Source organism: Sminthopsis crassicaudata, chromosome 5, assembly GCF_048593235.1.
Source record: "Sminthopsis crassicaudata isolate SCR6 chromosome 5, ASM4859323v1, whole genome shotgun sequence".
In the NCBI taxonomy this organism is placed as follows: domain Eukaryota; kingdom Metazoa; phylum Chordata; class Mammalia; order Dasyuromorphia; family Dasyuridae; genus Sminthopsis; species Sminthopsis crassicaudata.
The window spans coordinates 231,215,864-231,231,992 of NC_133621.1; positions in this window are offsets into that span (position 1 = coordinate 231,215,864).

Sequence of the window (16,129 nt, forward strand, 5' to 3'; positions counted from 1 at the left end):
CCTCTGACTGCCATCTCACATGGACGGCAGTTGGAACAAAACAGAACACTCAAGAGCAGTTGTATGCAAGCGCAGGATCTTTTATTCACATGTCTACATCCTACTTTCTTAGTCCCTATACCCAGCAGAGCTCCAGGTGAAAAGAGAGCGTACTCCTCCTCCACAGAGCTTAAATAGGGTCTATGAGGTTACACGAACAGCCAATCAGAGAAGGAGACACTCCATTAAGAAGCTACCTCAATGTGGCTAGAGTTTCCACCCATGATATGGTCTCTTTTTCGCACACATAAGTTACTTCTGGGTTCTCAAGCATTTCTTGCTTGTTCACTTCCTGTTTACACTGAGTGTGATCTTTGTCCTTTGACCCTTACACTACATGTAAGACAGTGGTACTCAAACTTTTTAAATAGGGGGCCAGTTCACTGTCTCCCTCAGACTCTGGGAGGGCCGGATTATAATAAAAACAAAAACTATGAACCTCAGCCCAGTGCTGGAAGTGTGTGTTGCTAACATGAGTTTAGGTCAAACGTCACTTATGGTCTGATTTTGCCATAACCCGGAGGGTAGTTTGAGGACCCCTGATGGTAAAAGATAATGCTAAATACTGGGGATAAAGAGATAAAATTTAATATGATTTTTGCTCTCAAGGAATTTACAATTTAATAGAGGATAAGACATTTTCCCAAATAAATGCAATATAAATTAGACTATAGAAAGTGCTGTGGGTAAAAAAGATCACTTCCAGTTGGGAGATAATAAGGAAAGTCTTATGAAAGCCTTATGGATGGCACCTGGTTGTACCTGAAATAATGGGATGGTTTCAGCAGGAAAATACTGATGAAATCCATTATAGGAATATGCGGGAGTGGGAGGTGGGGAGTGGGGAGAGTGAACAAAGCATGGAAATCGTAGCAAGAAAAATAAGAAAGTAGTGAAGAACAAAGGCAAGAAAGAGAGATCGTAGTCTTTCATGTCAGAAGTAGTTAAAGATCTACTTGATGAGCACAGTGAGCAGCTACTGAAGATTTTTGAGAGGTAAATGATATGATCACAATGATATGTTAGTACACATTTAAACAGCAGTGAATATTGGAGGATGAATTATAATACTAATTAAATAGGTTAGGAAAGACATCATGAAATCCTATGCTAGAATATTGGAAGCTGAGTCAGTATAATTTAACAACTAATTAGATAGAGGGTATGCTAAGAGAAAATAATTGAAGTTCACTTCAAGTTTTAAGGCTAGATCCTTTTTGTAGTGGTTAGAAACTGGAAGTTGAATGGATGCCCATCATTTGGAGAATGGTTGGGTAAATTATGGTATATGAATGTTATGGAATATTATTGCTCTGTAAGAAATGACCAACAGGATGAATACAAAGAGGCTTGGAGAGACTTACATCAACTGATGCTGAGTGAAATGAGCAGAACTAGGAGATCATTATACACTTCAACAATGATACTGTATGAGGATGTATTCTGATGGAAGTGGATTTCTTCAACACAGAGAAGAGTTAATCCAATTCCAATTGATCAATGATGGACAGAATCATCTATACCCAGAGAAGGAACACTGGGAAATGAGTATAAACTGTTAGCATTTTTTTATTTTTCTCCCCAGGTTATTTTTATCTTCCAAATCCAATTCTTCCTTTGCAACAACAACACATATATATTGTACCTAGTATATACTATAACATATTTAATATGTATGGGAATGCCTGCCATCTAGGGGAGGGAAGGAGGGGAAAAATTAGGAACAGAAGGGAGTACAAGGGATAATGTAAAAAATTACCTATGCATATATACTGTCAAAAAATGTTATAATCGGGGGCAACTAGGTGGCGCAGTGGATAGAGCACCAGCCTGGAGAACCTGAGTTCAAATCTGGTCTCAGACACTTAACACTTCCTTAGCTGTGTGACCCTGGGCAAGTCATTTAACCCCAGCCTCAGGGGGAGAAAAAAAATGTTATAATTATAAAATTAATTTTTTAAAAAAGTGAAAAAAACATTTTAAGGCTAGGTAAAGTGAAGCAGAATGGTGGTGGGTGTGATTCAGAGGAAAAAATATCGCTTCCATTTGGGACATTATGAGTGGAAAGATAATTGAGTAATTGGACATAGAAAATTGGAACTCAGGAGAGAGACTAAGGCTAAAATATATATATTTATTTATAAAAAGATAATAATTGAAGTCATGAGTGTGGATAAGTTTACAGAAAGAGAGAGGTAGAGACAGAGACAGAGATAGAGACACAGAAAGAGAGAGAGAGAGAACAGAAGGGAAGGGAAAAGAAAAAAGATGAAAAGAGAAGAGAAGAGAAGAGAAGAGAAGAGAAGAGAAGAGAAGAGAAGAGAAGAGAAGAGAAGAGAAGAGAAGAGAAGAGAAGAGAAGAGAAGAGAAGAGAAGAGAAGAGAAGAGAAGAGAAGAGAAAAGTGTCCGAACCTTAAAAGATTTCCAAATTTAGGATGTGGAAAGATGAGGAATAAGGAAAAGAGGGATTAGAGTTTATAGTTAGTAAGGTAGAAAGAGAACAATAAACACAAGGCCATCATGAAAACTTAAGAGGAATAAGTATTGAGGTGTGAAAGTGAGGGGTGAGGGACAGGGAAGGTATATATATACAGGAACAATTGTAATGTAAAAAACCAGTAGTATCAATAAAACTTTAGAAAGCAATACCCACTTTGAGTTGCACCTTAACTTCCATAATCCTTGGAAGAGAGTGACTCCAGATATTCTGAGGGGCTCCATTCCTAAAATTATAGATCACAAGCTTTCATAAATATGTTTACTTTTCAATAATCAGCCAGAGGTACAATTATCTCAACCATTTACTGAAATGACATAGCAAGAAATTTAAGAATTTTAAGTTCTCTCTACAAATAGTAGCAAGAGACATAGTATTATGAGGAACCTTGAATTCCATTACTCCATTCCCTGTCTCCAACCCTTCATGGTACATGTATAGTTATTATAATATTTTTTTATTTTTCCCACTTTTAGATTCCGGAGAATTCCCCAGTAAACAAAGAAATGAGCACTGATGTATGTAAGCAAGTAAATTCTGTTTAAAGTAAAATGTCTATTTTTCTTTCTACTTAAGTTAATAACCTTTTGATTTGAGACAGAACTAGATTGAGCATCTTCATGCTGAAACACTTCTTTCCGAATTTCCCTGATCCAGTGATGCTCCATGTCAGTAATATATCTTTGGCTTCAGACCTTTCAACGTTTCATCCAGAAACACAAAGTTCCCAAAAGCAAGTTACTTCCCCATTCTAGACTTCAATTTCTTCATCTGTAAAATGATGGAGTTTGACTAGAAATCTTCATCATTACCTTGGGATTCTAAATCCTTTGTTTACTATGAATCCTTCAAGCAGAGACTTTAACCCATGAATGTGATATCACTGAAAGTTGGCTCCCATCTCCATTTGCTGAGATCACATGTGTTTTATCTAACTCATCCTTGTTAGAAAATTTATATCTTTGGAATAACCATGTTAGAACAGGGCTTTCGAAATCATTGGCCACCTCACTCTGGTCTCAGCTGGCATCCTCTCATTTATACATGCCCCATATCTGACATATAAAAACAAATTGGTCTGGACTGTTTTAGGGAGTTGTTGTGAATGGTACTCACAGAGTGAAAAAGGTTATATTTTGGCTGCAGTGGGGTATACAGGAAAGGACACATGGACACATGGTTAACACAGCAAAGGATAGGAAGTGGGTGTTTCTTGGTCCCACTGCTTTCTCTTTGGCCTGGACTATCAAAGATTAATAAATAAATCAGTAAATATTTATTAAGTACCTGTTGTGTGCCAAGCACTAGAGATCACATTTTCAACTACAAATAATATCAAGGTGCTTAAATTCCCAGGTCAGCCCTAAAACACAAAAAGATATTCTTTAACTTACCTAAAATAGTACTAATAATCCAGCCAGTGTCTAATTTATAAATATTTTCCAAAAGTTTGAGTAGCACCTCTTCCCACCAAAAGCTGGGGTTGGTAACTGTAAGTAAGGAATAGAGGAGGTCCAGCAGTAGTAGGGACAATTGTACTATACTCAAGGACACTAGCCACTGATTCCACATAGAGCTAGTAACCAAGTTTTTATTGGTAATGAGGAACACCATCTTAGAAGTTGATAGAGAGGGAGATATAAAGTCACTGATTCTCTGGTAACCATAAATGTGGCATATGCCAAACATCAGGATGAATATAGGACTCTCCAACAAAAAGCTATTAGTGCTACCTGTTAGATAAATTTTCAGTACAACTTCTCATTGGAAGAATGTTATAAATTGTGATTATTTCTGAGATCAGCCTCAGGAAGCAATAAATACACTATGTACCATCATAATGCTGTCAAAATATAGCACCAACTCTGCTACATGCCTTGATATCAACTTGCTTGCCAAACTAAATACCATAGAGTAGTCACCATGTGGAAAGAAGAATAGCAGTAGAGATGTCCCAAAACTCACAAAAGACAAAATCCAAGAAAGAATCCAGTAATACTACCCATGGCCTGTGATTTCCACACATAAATGAATGAAATTGTGGTCAACAATTAGAGATCTTAACTTAAGGTAACAAATTTATCTATAGATATTCTGAAATTTGGTCCAATAAGACCCATGACTAGAATTTGAGTCTAGAATGGTATACTGTATTTAAAAGAAATTGAATAAGTAAAAAGGGCAGGGAAGGTCACTGAATAACAGTGATTTTTAAAAACATACTTGTAAGAAGAGATACTATATTTTAGAATTTTTATTGGGAAAAGAAAGAAAAGCTGATTGTGGTATGATGTGTTCTCTAGATTTGGAAAAGATATGTTTAAAGAAACTACAGAAAAAAATAGGTAGGAAATTATGAACAGTCAGGGAAATCATCCCATAAAGGATAGGAAGATTCAAGGAGGAAAATTCAAAAGTACAAATGGAAAGAATTCTGAAAAGGAGAAAGATGGGAAACTTCCTAAAAAGATTAATTTGGATCCAAAGAAAATTCCTCAACAATTGTTCTATTGTTGTTGTGGATGGATGTGCAAAAGTATAGCTTCAAACTTAATAGGGAACATTTTTCACATGTGACTCGTGTGTGTGTGTGTGTGTGTGTGTGTGTGTGTGTGTGTGTGTGTGTGTGTGTATGTCTGTATATCTGTATGGGTACTTGTGATTCATCTTGTGAGGAATTTTGAGTTTTGGAAACTCCCTCTGCTAATATATGTCATCAACTTGTCTATGATTTATAGTCTATATGATTATAATCTATGTGATTATAGAATTGCTTGGGGGCACTAATAATGATTGTCTATGATCATACAGCTAGTATATGTCAGAAGCAAGATTTGAATCCAAACCTTCCTCACTCCAAGGCCCATCTTTTATTCACTCTTCCACCTTGATTGATTATAAAGTATTTCTATATCAGTTTGAGTTCTTGAAGTATAGTCAGAGTGCTCTTAAGTGAAGGTCTCTTTTAGAAAGTGAGGAATAACTGCTCAAAAATTATATTTGTAAAACATAGACAAAACAAATAAAGCCCCATTAACTCATGATCTGAAAATGCAGGTAACAGTTCAATTCTGCTCTTTGGGGAAAGACTGTACTGGAAAACTTTTAATTTAATTAAACTGTTATGGAAAGAAAGAAACAAATAGAAGAGGAAATAGGTCCCTTGAGATCTATTTATCCATTCATTCATTTTACAAGTGTTTATTACATTCCTGAGTGTAAAGAAATATTCCAGCAACTTGGGAGAAGTATATGAAATTTAAGTAAAAATTGGTCTCTTTCTCCACAGAGCTTACAGACTAATCAACATACAGGTAACTAATACATAATATTAAAGTGATGTGTGTAAAATTTTAGGGGAAAAATTATTTCTAACGGGTGTGATTGAGAAAGATTTTCACTAAGCAGAAACAGCAATTCAGGACAGGAAAAGAAAGGAAAAAAAGAGGTGTTGCACTGGCATCTTTGGAGACTAGTAACATCCATGTATAGGTATATAGCAGAAATGTGAGAAGGGCATGATATATATATATATATATAGTTGTAGTAGCCAGGAAGGACCCTACTTTAAGACAATTAAAAAGTTATGAACAACTTTCGGCTCTTGAAGTTGACACTCTTAAAAGTCCTAATCTTCTAGGCACCATTTGAATAAATATGCAGATTTTTGAAAAGATACATGTAAAATGACTATTTAAAAAAAAAATAGAATTAATGCTCTACTAAGGTTGTTAGTACCTATGACACTATTTAGGACTTCCCCAATTGCTGGAATCTCTCTCCAAGATTAACAGATGCCATGAAAATAACTCTTGTTTCTGTTATACCTAAATATAAATACCTAAATACCTAAAACTCCTAAAGGTGAGAAATATTTTCTTTTCATTTTTCTTTTCAACATCCAGCATAATATTTGGTATATAGTAGATACTTAATTAGTGCTTTTAGAATGGAATTTTATTGAAAATGTTAGGAAAGTTAAAGAGGAGTCTCTCCAGGATTATGTTGGAGTTAGCTTTAACAGGATTTTGACAATTGTTAAAATTTCAGAAACCACAAATTAAGGCTTGATTTATTATTTTTTTGTTTGTCTAGATTTAAAAATATGATGGAAAATGTTAATGATACAGATTTAACTTGAAACTGTGGCCTATGCACTGAGGGGAGTCAATTGTTAAGCATTTATAAACATTTAGGAAATCCCTGATCATGAGTTTTCTCTATCCATTATTTCCTTTCATTTTTCAAAGAGATCTGAAGACTTTTGGAAGCTAAGGGGAAGGGAATAATTCTTTATTAAGTAGCTATTATGTGCCAGGAAATTTTTAAATATCTCATTTGATCCTTGCAACAACACAAATTGAGGAAATTGAGGCAGAGAGAGGTTTCATGCATGACTTGGCCAAAGTCATAAAATTAGTAAGTGTCCAATGGCAGATTTTAATTCAGGTCTTCCTGACTCTGGGTCCACAACTTTATCCACCATGCCACCTAGCTGCTAAGGGAAATGAGACAATAGTTATTTGAAGAAGGGATAGTGTCATCTCAAGTCAAATGTCAAAGTAGGAGTCCTTAGTATTTTTTAAATGTTGCATACTAGAAATCTATGGAAACTGCTTTTAAAATAAAGATATGTTATGTTTTTCAATGAAATTGTTATTCTAATTCAGATAAAAAATCAATCAGTGTTATGGTCAAAGAATGGTCAAGCAAGCGCACACAGGATGTAACACAGGCCTAAGTGGCCTTGAGATCTCTGGACGTGATTATCTATGAGTAAACAGGGACCACCTTCGTGGATGGGAACACCGAGTACTTGGGGGGGGAACCCTGAACACTTTGAAGTCATGTCAGGAACGGGAAGTGTCTTCGTCTCTAATTGGCTGTGCCTGTGACCTCAGGGTCCCAATATAAGCTCAGTGGGGAAGGAGCTCAACCCTTTTCACCTGGAGCTCTGCTAAAAGAAGGAATTAAGAGAGTGCAGGAGGTCTTAGAGTTGGATGTAACCCACGTGAATAAAGTTCCTGAGCTTAGCTGCAACCACTCTCCAGTGCTCTGTTGTGTTCTAACTGCGTCCCTATGAGATAGCAGCCAGAGGGTCTCTGACGACCTCAGAAAGAAGTAAGCTTGATATAAACACTTACCAGAGATTTCTCTGAGGCCCTGGGTATTAGGAGAGACTGGCAATAGCAAATGCAATGATAGCATGTTGCAAATCAGCCAATTAACTGCATTAGACATTAGATATAAATTACAAAGAATAAAACAAATAGCATACCTGGGATTGGGTCAGGTATGGACAGAGCTTAGAATTGTCCTCTTGGTCAAGGGAAGGATATAAGGTAACTACTGTTGTTTTAGGGCATCAAAGGAACAAGATCAGAACAAGAAGGATATTATGAAGTTTTCCCTCAACTCCCCTATCACTGTCTTATAATAACTAATATAATCTATCAGATTGTTCTTACAGGCTAAACCTTCAATATGTTCTGAGAAGTCTCCCAGAGTATGTAGTAAACAGCAGGGATTGTTGGAAAGCAAAACTTGGAATAGTCGGTTCATATTTGAGGAAGAATTTGACATTGAAAGTTTTCTTTTTACTTCTTATACATTCTAATCTTAAAAAATTAACATGAATTCCCAGTCACTTTGTACTGGTAACATCCAAAATAGATGTCAAGAACATACATTTGCTTTCCCAGTGTCACCACTTGTATTTAGTAAGCAGAAGTGGCTCAGACTTCAAAAGTTATCTTGACTTTTAATATAGTGTTGATATAATCTATGGTGTGGAGTTTATCACCAAATGATGGTAGGCACCAAAAGTTGGGATTTAGTCATGTGAAGAATTCACAACGGCCATTCTCTTTGGCAAAAAGTAGATTTATTTAGGGAAATAAGTTTCAGACAAAATGAAAGGATACAATAAACACCAGAAATGATAAATATGAAATAGAGTGAGAAAGCCTATGAAAGACAAGTTCCTTGGTGGACCTCACAATTACCCAGTAGAAAGGGAGCATCGATGAGATGGGGCATGCCCTTAGTGGACAGGCTAAAAAAGGACTTAGCACCTTAAAAGAATTAGTTAGCTGTGGAGTAAGGAAGGATAGTAGAGTTAGGGGAAATACCACATGGCATGGGGGAGGGAGAAGGGAAAGACTCCGTGAAGCAGAGTGCCATGGCTGGCTGATCAAAAGGCAAGCAGCAGCCAGGGGATGATGGCCCATAAGCATATTTTATAGGAAAAATTTAACCTCAAGGACATGACTGGGAATCTTAACAGGGCATGGCAAGGTGAAATTGCTCTGTAGAGGGTGGGTCACAGGAGTCTTACATAACTTGGATTTCAGACTGGACAACCTCCCCTTCTGCCTGCTTGCCCCAGAAATCATTTCTTCTACTAACTACACCTAATATTGAAGACCTCATTAGTGTCACCAGACACATCAAGGAAATATATTGAAAGGGGTCATGCTCCTCTCAAACTTGGGTGGAACATATGCAAAAATGCTTGTAGCAGCCCTTTTTGTAGTGGCAAGAAACTGGAAACTGTGGATGTCTATCATTTGGAGAATGGCTGAATAAATTATAGCATATGAATGTTATAGAATATTATTGTTCTATAGGAAATGATCAGGAGGATGATTTTAGAGAGGCCTGAAGAGACTTACATGAACTGATGCTAAGTGAAATGAGAAGAACCAGGAGATCATTGTACATGGCAGCATCAATATTATAGGACGATCGATTCTGATAGATGTAACTCTTTCCAACAATGAGATGATTGATGCTTGTTCCAATAATCTTGTGATGAAGAGAACCATTTGCATCTAGAGAGAGGACTGTGGGAACTGAATGTGGATCACAAAAGCATTCTCACTCTTTCTGATGTTGTTTGCTTGTATTTTGTTTTCTTACTCATTTTCTTTACTTTTTGATCTGATTTTTCTTGTACAACAAGATAATTGTATAAATATGTTTATGCATATTGGATTTAACATGTATTTTAACATGTATAACATATATTGTATTATTTGCCATCTAGGGGAGGAGATGAGGAGAAAGAGGGGGAAATTTGAAACATAAGGCTATGCAAAAGTCAATATTGAAAAATTATCCATGCATATGTTTTGAAAATAAAAAGTTAAAAAAAAAAAAAAAAAGAACAAACAACTTGTGTGGAAGAAGGAAGATCAAAGATACATTCATCCTGCCCTCCAGAGAAGGAACAGGTAAAGGAAGAGAATAGATGAGGTGGATACACAGAAATGAACCTTCATTCCTTACAATATTACAAGGGTGGGAAAGAGGGAATCTCTAAATCAGTCTCACCAGCAGATCCTTCTCCTACATCTCAAATGCATGTTGGAAAGCTCTGGAATGTCATTTTCTGATTTCTGCAAACCCCTCTTGTGCCCTTATTGTTGAGTGATGAGCCTTTAAACAGCTCAACCAATAATTAGAAAGCTCAGCATAGGAACCTAGCAGGCATGTTTACTGTCTCTAATTTCAAGCATTTTTCATGTCCATCAAATATTAAGTTCCTATTATTGCCAGGCACTGTACTAAGCTGTGAGGCAAAAGCCATTCCCTTCCCTAAGGGATCTTATAATCTAATTGGGGAGACAATATGCAAACTAATATATGCAAAGCAAGCTATATACAGGACAAATAGGAAATAAAATGAAAAGCACTGAAATTAAGAGGGGATTAGGAAAGACTTCCTGTAGATGATGGAATTTTGGTTGGGACTTACAGGAAGGAAGAGCAGAAGAGGGAGAGCATTCTAGGCATGAACAGCCAGAAAAAAATGCCTGGAGCTGAGAGTTGAAGCATTTTGTTCATGGAAGATCAGGGAGATTTTTGTTACTGGATCTAAAACTATGCATCAGAAAGTATCATGTAAAAAGAATGGAAAGATATGTATGGGATAAACTGAGGGAAAATTTCTCATAAGGATGTGTTTTTGACCTATGCCCTAATTGTGACTTGACACTGCAATAACAAACTGAGCAATAGCTAAAATGCTGTAGGTGTTGGATTGTCTTGAGTGGGGACCTGATCAGATCTGTGCTTTAGGGAAATCACTTTAATGGCTCAATGGAGGGTGTATTGGAATGAGGAGATATGAGATAGGCAGACCTATCAGCAAGTTATTACAATAGTCTAGGTGTGAAGTGATAAGGACCTATACTAGAAAGGTGACCATGTTATCAGAGAGAAAAGGGACATATTTGAGAGATTTGCAAAGATGAAATTGATAGACTTCGGCAGAGCTTGGTTATGAGAGGTGATGTGAGAAATGGATGGGCATTTGGAAACATAGTTATAAAAATTAAATTGAAGAAACAAAACTTAAATTAGAAAATTGAAGGATATCAAAGAATAATCAGGGGTGGAGGTTTTAGATTTGAACAAGAACCCTCCATACTTTGCCTCCATAAGAATGTAAACTCCTTGGAGACAGGGACTGGCTTTTGTAATAAGGGATGATAGCCTGAGATTTGAAAAGAATCTTTTTTGCCCCTAGCTCTCCAGGGTTATCTTCTTCCTAAAATGTAAGCTTTTTATGGGCAGGGGCTGGTTATGTAATGAAGGGTGGAAATGCTATAACTTCTATAACATCTAATTAATAGGGAATTGGAGGAGGGACTTGAACTTTAGGATAGGAAATAAAATACTGCCTTTGCAGTTTCAAAAGTGTGTCTACTAACCTAAGCATCCATTCTTGCAAGAATGTAAAATAAATCTTTCCTGTACTCATCAGTGAGTCAGTTGAATACCTGGTAATATATTTTGTTTCTAATAGATGGGAGCTCACTGGGGATCCAGACATCATGGGTTTGGGCAGCCCCAGTCAAAGCACAAGAAGGCACATCCCGTTCATTTCAACAGTCTTGTGGGTGATCCACAAGATCACCTCTGGTGTCCCCTGCTCATAGGCTAAGAACTACATTGATAAGACCACTGATGAATCCAGGAAATTAGGAAAGGTAGCAGAGTAAGTTCCATGATAACCAGGCAAATATCACAAAAAGGCATGGGGAGTTAAGTGAACTTAAATTCTCATCTCACAGCCCAGCTTCAACTCTGCTACACCTGAGCACCTTCCTGGGTGGAGGAAAAAGGAGTTGGAGGGACAGTGATACCACCAGCACTTTTCCCCCCAACAATTACCACCCCCTCCATGACTCAATTGCAGAAGGCACTACTTAAAGCCAAAGAGGAAGGGAAGAACACAGGGTATTTGAGGATAGAAATGTATCTTGTGATTAAACAGCTTAACTTCAGATCAAGAAAGAAGATACAATCCTTTTAATCTAGAAATTATCAAAGATCTGAAAAAGGCTTGCATTCTTTATGGGTCTACATCATCTTATGTTAAGATGTTATTACAGAATTTGGCTTATGAAATTTTAACCCCTAATGACTGGAAATCTATAGCAAGGTCATGCTTAGAACCTGAACAAAACTTGTTGTGGCTTTCTGAATCTAGTGAACTCTGTAGGATACAAGCCCAATGTAAGAGGCAAACTGGAGTTAATACACCAATCACCTGTGACCAACTAACAGATGTACATTCTTATGAAAACACTTCAGCACAGATTAATTACCCCATAGCAGCATATGGGCAAATTGCTTCTGCTGTCATCAAAGCATGGAGCTTTCTCCCAGGTAAACAAGATAGAGGAGAAGTCTTCATGATAATAGAGCAAGGTCCAAATAAACCTTTTGCTGATTTTGTGGGACTTCTGCAAACATCTGTAATACAAACAATTGGTGAAAATGCAACAACAGAAATTATAAGAAAACTTGCTAAAGAAAATACTAATGAGGTTTGTAGAATAATTATACTAGGACTGCACAATAATGCTCCTTTAGAGGAGATCATAAGATGCTGTGCCACAGTGGGCACAAATACCTTTTATACCCAGGTTATGAGGAAGACTTCCCAAGATCCAACGCAGGATCCCTTTTGGCAAGGACTTCTAGAGAGACTCGTCAATGCTTTCAATGTGGTAAAGTAGGGTATCTGAAAGCTCAATGTTGGCATAGAGACAGTGATAAAACAGGGTAGAATAACAAGACCCAAAACCCCATATCCAAAATGCAACAGAAGCTTCCATTGGCAATCAGAATGTAGTTTAATTCAGGAAAACAGGATGGGGGACCTAGCCCCAGGGCCAAAAGCAAAAAATACTTGGGGCATGATGGCAGCTGATGCTACACCCAGAGAGTCTTTAGTTTTGACATGACCAATCAGCCAGGAAGCAACCTGGATGAAAGGATGAATAGAGTTGTATGCATCTGGGACTAGAGATATCCCCTGAAGAGGTGAAATCTGTTCCTCTCCAGCCTATGGATCCCTTGCCTCCAGGCACAGTAGGCTTGACCATTTCACCTCCTGAGAGTGCTTACAAAACAGTGTTCATCCATACACTGATATGGGAAACTGGGGAATAATATCCCAGTCACTAATACAGGTAGACAATGTGTGACATCAACCAGGAGAAGTAGTAGCATCAGGTTTACTGATACAGACTCCTAATACGCAATCTGATGATAGTTGCCCAGATATTGACTCCCAGCAACAGAATCCAGGAATATTGTGGACAGCAACTGTGACAGCTGACTAAACTATGTTCATTATCTATATAAATGGCACATTATTAGAAGGATTAGTAGACAAAGGTGCAGATCATACAGTCATTAGAGGTGCCAACTGGCCAAGTCACTGATCAAAGATTATGACAGACACTTATATGTCTGGTGTAGGAGGATCAATAGCAGCTGAAGTTAGTGCTACCCCTTTAAGATGGACATTTGAGGATGAAATAGGCGTTTTTACTCCTTTTATAGATGAAAAATCCCCATCAATCTGTGGGGAAGAGATATTTTATAATAATTATGATTACAAATGAGTACTTAGATTTTTTTAGGCAGGGATGCTGTTGAAGGCCTGCCAACACTCTTACCTGTTCCTATTCAATGGAAAACTGATACAGCAGTGTGGATAGAACAATGGCCCTTAGCTAGTAAAAAAATTCAGACCTTATTAGTTATAGTACAAGAGCAACTTGACCAAGAACACTTACAACCTTCTCTAAGTTCTTGGAATTCCCATGTATTTGTTGTAAGAAAGAAATCTGAAAAATGGAGGATGTTGACTGATTTAAGAAAAGTAAATGAACAGATGGAAATTATGGGAACTCTTCAGCCTGGATTTCCACATCCTACTAAATTGCCTAGAGATTGTTTCTATTCTATCCCTCTAGATAAGGAGGATATGAAAAGATCTGCCTTTTCAGTGCCCAGTGTTAACTTAGCTGAGCCTTATAAAAAATATGAATGGACAGTTTTGCCACAAGAAATTAAAAAATAGCCTTACTCTGTGTCAAATGTATGTTGCTGCTGCTTTTACTCCAGTAAGAAAAGCATGATTGTAAAAGCAATATATAAGGAAAAAAGGAAAATAAGAAGCTTGTATTGATATTAACAGGAGTCAGATTTGTGGTGTTGTGGTAGTGAAAACTCAAGATAAAAAAGCCTGCAATCTTGAGGTAGAAACAGACACCTGACCCTTTCTGTGCTCATAAAAAAAGACAATCTAGCTATTGCTTATGAAAATTATGAGCTTATTAATTTATTTTGGGGTTATTTTCATGATATTGAAACCTAAAATTGATAATTACTACATGAGGGAAAAAGTCCACAGCAATTATTTTGTTAGCAAGGCCATCAACTCTTAAAAAGTTGAAAAAAGTTTGATTGCAGATATAAAATTCTCTTGCACAGGTGGGATATTTTTGAAATTTCTTCACCTTTGAATTTCTGAAAATTCTTGAGTAGGGTTTTGGGGAAGTTAATCTGAAATTTAGGATTGAAAATTGTATACTGTTATTTGCTCCAACCCCCTCCCTCACTTTGTGGGCCCCCCTGCGGGTGAAGTGAAATTATTTCAATTATTTAAAGGGAGAGCTATTATCTCAAGACTGATGACTTACATAAAATGCAGTTTCCAGAGTTCTACTGCTTGGTTATGCAAGAGAAGTTCGTTGGATTTCTGGTTAACTGTAAATTTTCTGAGAATGGTTATTCCATCTGTTGTCAACAACTCATTTAACATTTATTTAAGTGCGTCATAGTCTCATTGTTTAACGAATAGTATAACCAATATGCTTTCTATAGCTTTCTTAAAATACATAAAAGCAAGATTTTAATCTGACAAACCAGATCCTAGTTTTGACTGTGCCTTGCAGGTACATATGAAAAGAAAGCCATGGCATGAGAATGTCTGCTGCCATATCAGCTCTGAGATTGCAAGTCTTTTTAGATCTGAAGCCTTTGATATGGGACTTGGCTATTTGAGAAAAATTTCTTGAGACACCATAACTAATATTATTTCTTCATTTTGAATCCAACATATTTCTATATTCAGAGTAAGTGGTCAGCTTAAAAGCCATGAGAAAAGTTCAAGAATAAATCTTGCTGTTTTCCATATGAAAATGTGTAGTCATGACTGTTTAACGTCATTCAGTAAATGGATATTTGGTCAAGTCATCATCTGCCTATTACTAAAGATATATTTTACTAGAAATATGTTTGTATAAAGTCTTTATCTATTCATGCAACTGTTTGGTGGATTTTTATTGATTATTAATAGATTTTATTAATTATTGAAACTAAAGCTGAAACATTATCAGTGTGGTTTGGAAGTTTATTCTTAATGTGGGAATAATATCTGTATGTACTGTTTGCTCTGTAGCATAGACATATTTTCTTATAAATAACTTAATTTGATATGAAAGCTGCTAGCCTCTCCAACTCCATCCTACAACAGATCCTAACAAAGAGGGGATATACTCTTCCCCTTCTAAATGGTTTTAAACATCCTCAGGCCTGCTTCTAACCCTAGAGACAAAATAATGGAAACTTTTCTTAGGCCTATGCTAGATTACAAAGAAACCCTTCAGTCTTGTGAAATCTATTTTTCATTGGTCACAAGCTAGGATTGAAATTATTAGACTTTTTTTGTCCCTAACCTCTGTTTTTTAGGTTTGCTTTCTTTTATGTTTTGGCTGTATTGACCAGTTTCAGGGATCTGACTCAACCCACTGGACCTTCAATCAGCTCAGCACCTCTCCAACCCTTTAAAGATGCCCTTTTAAGATGACCCAACTCCATGCCCATTTTCAACAAGAAATAGTTTCAGAAGATGAGATTACCACTCCATACCCCAAAGAACTTTGGACCCCACTTGTTTGGGAAGGAACTGGAACTGGTTGGTGAATGGACCCCAAACTAACCAGTGTCTGAGTAGGTTTCCTGTGAGGAGTTAATAAAGATCCTATAAAGGGTGGTTTTGCAGTATTAATGCTACTCCCCTACTACAACAGTATTTGGGACTCAGGATGCGGAACATGGGTTAAGATTTGGGTAACTATTATTGAAAAAGATATCCCACAAACAATTCAGTTTGATGCTTGTCAAACTATTGAATAGAGAAGCTTGATTAGTCACAGACAAGAAATTACAATAAGTATTTGTGCCCTGATGGAAAAAGAGAATTTTATAGAACTGCCTGTCCAA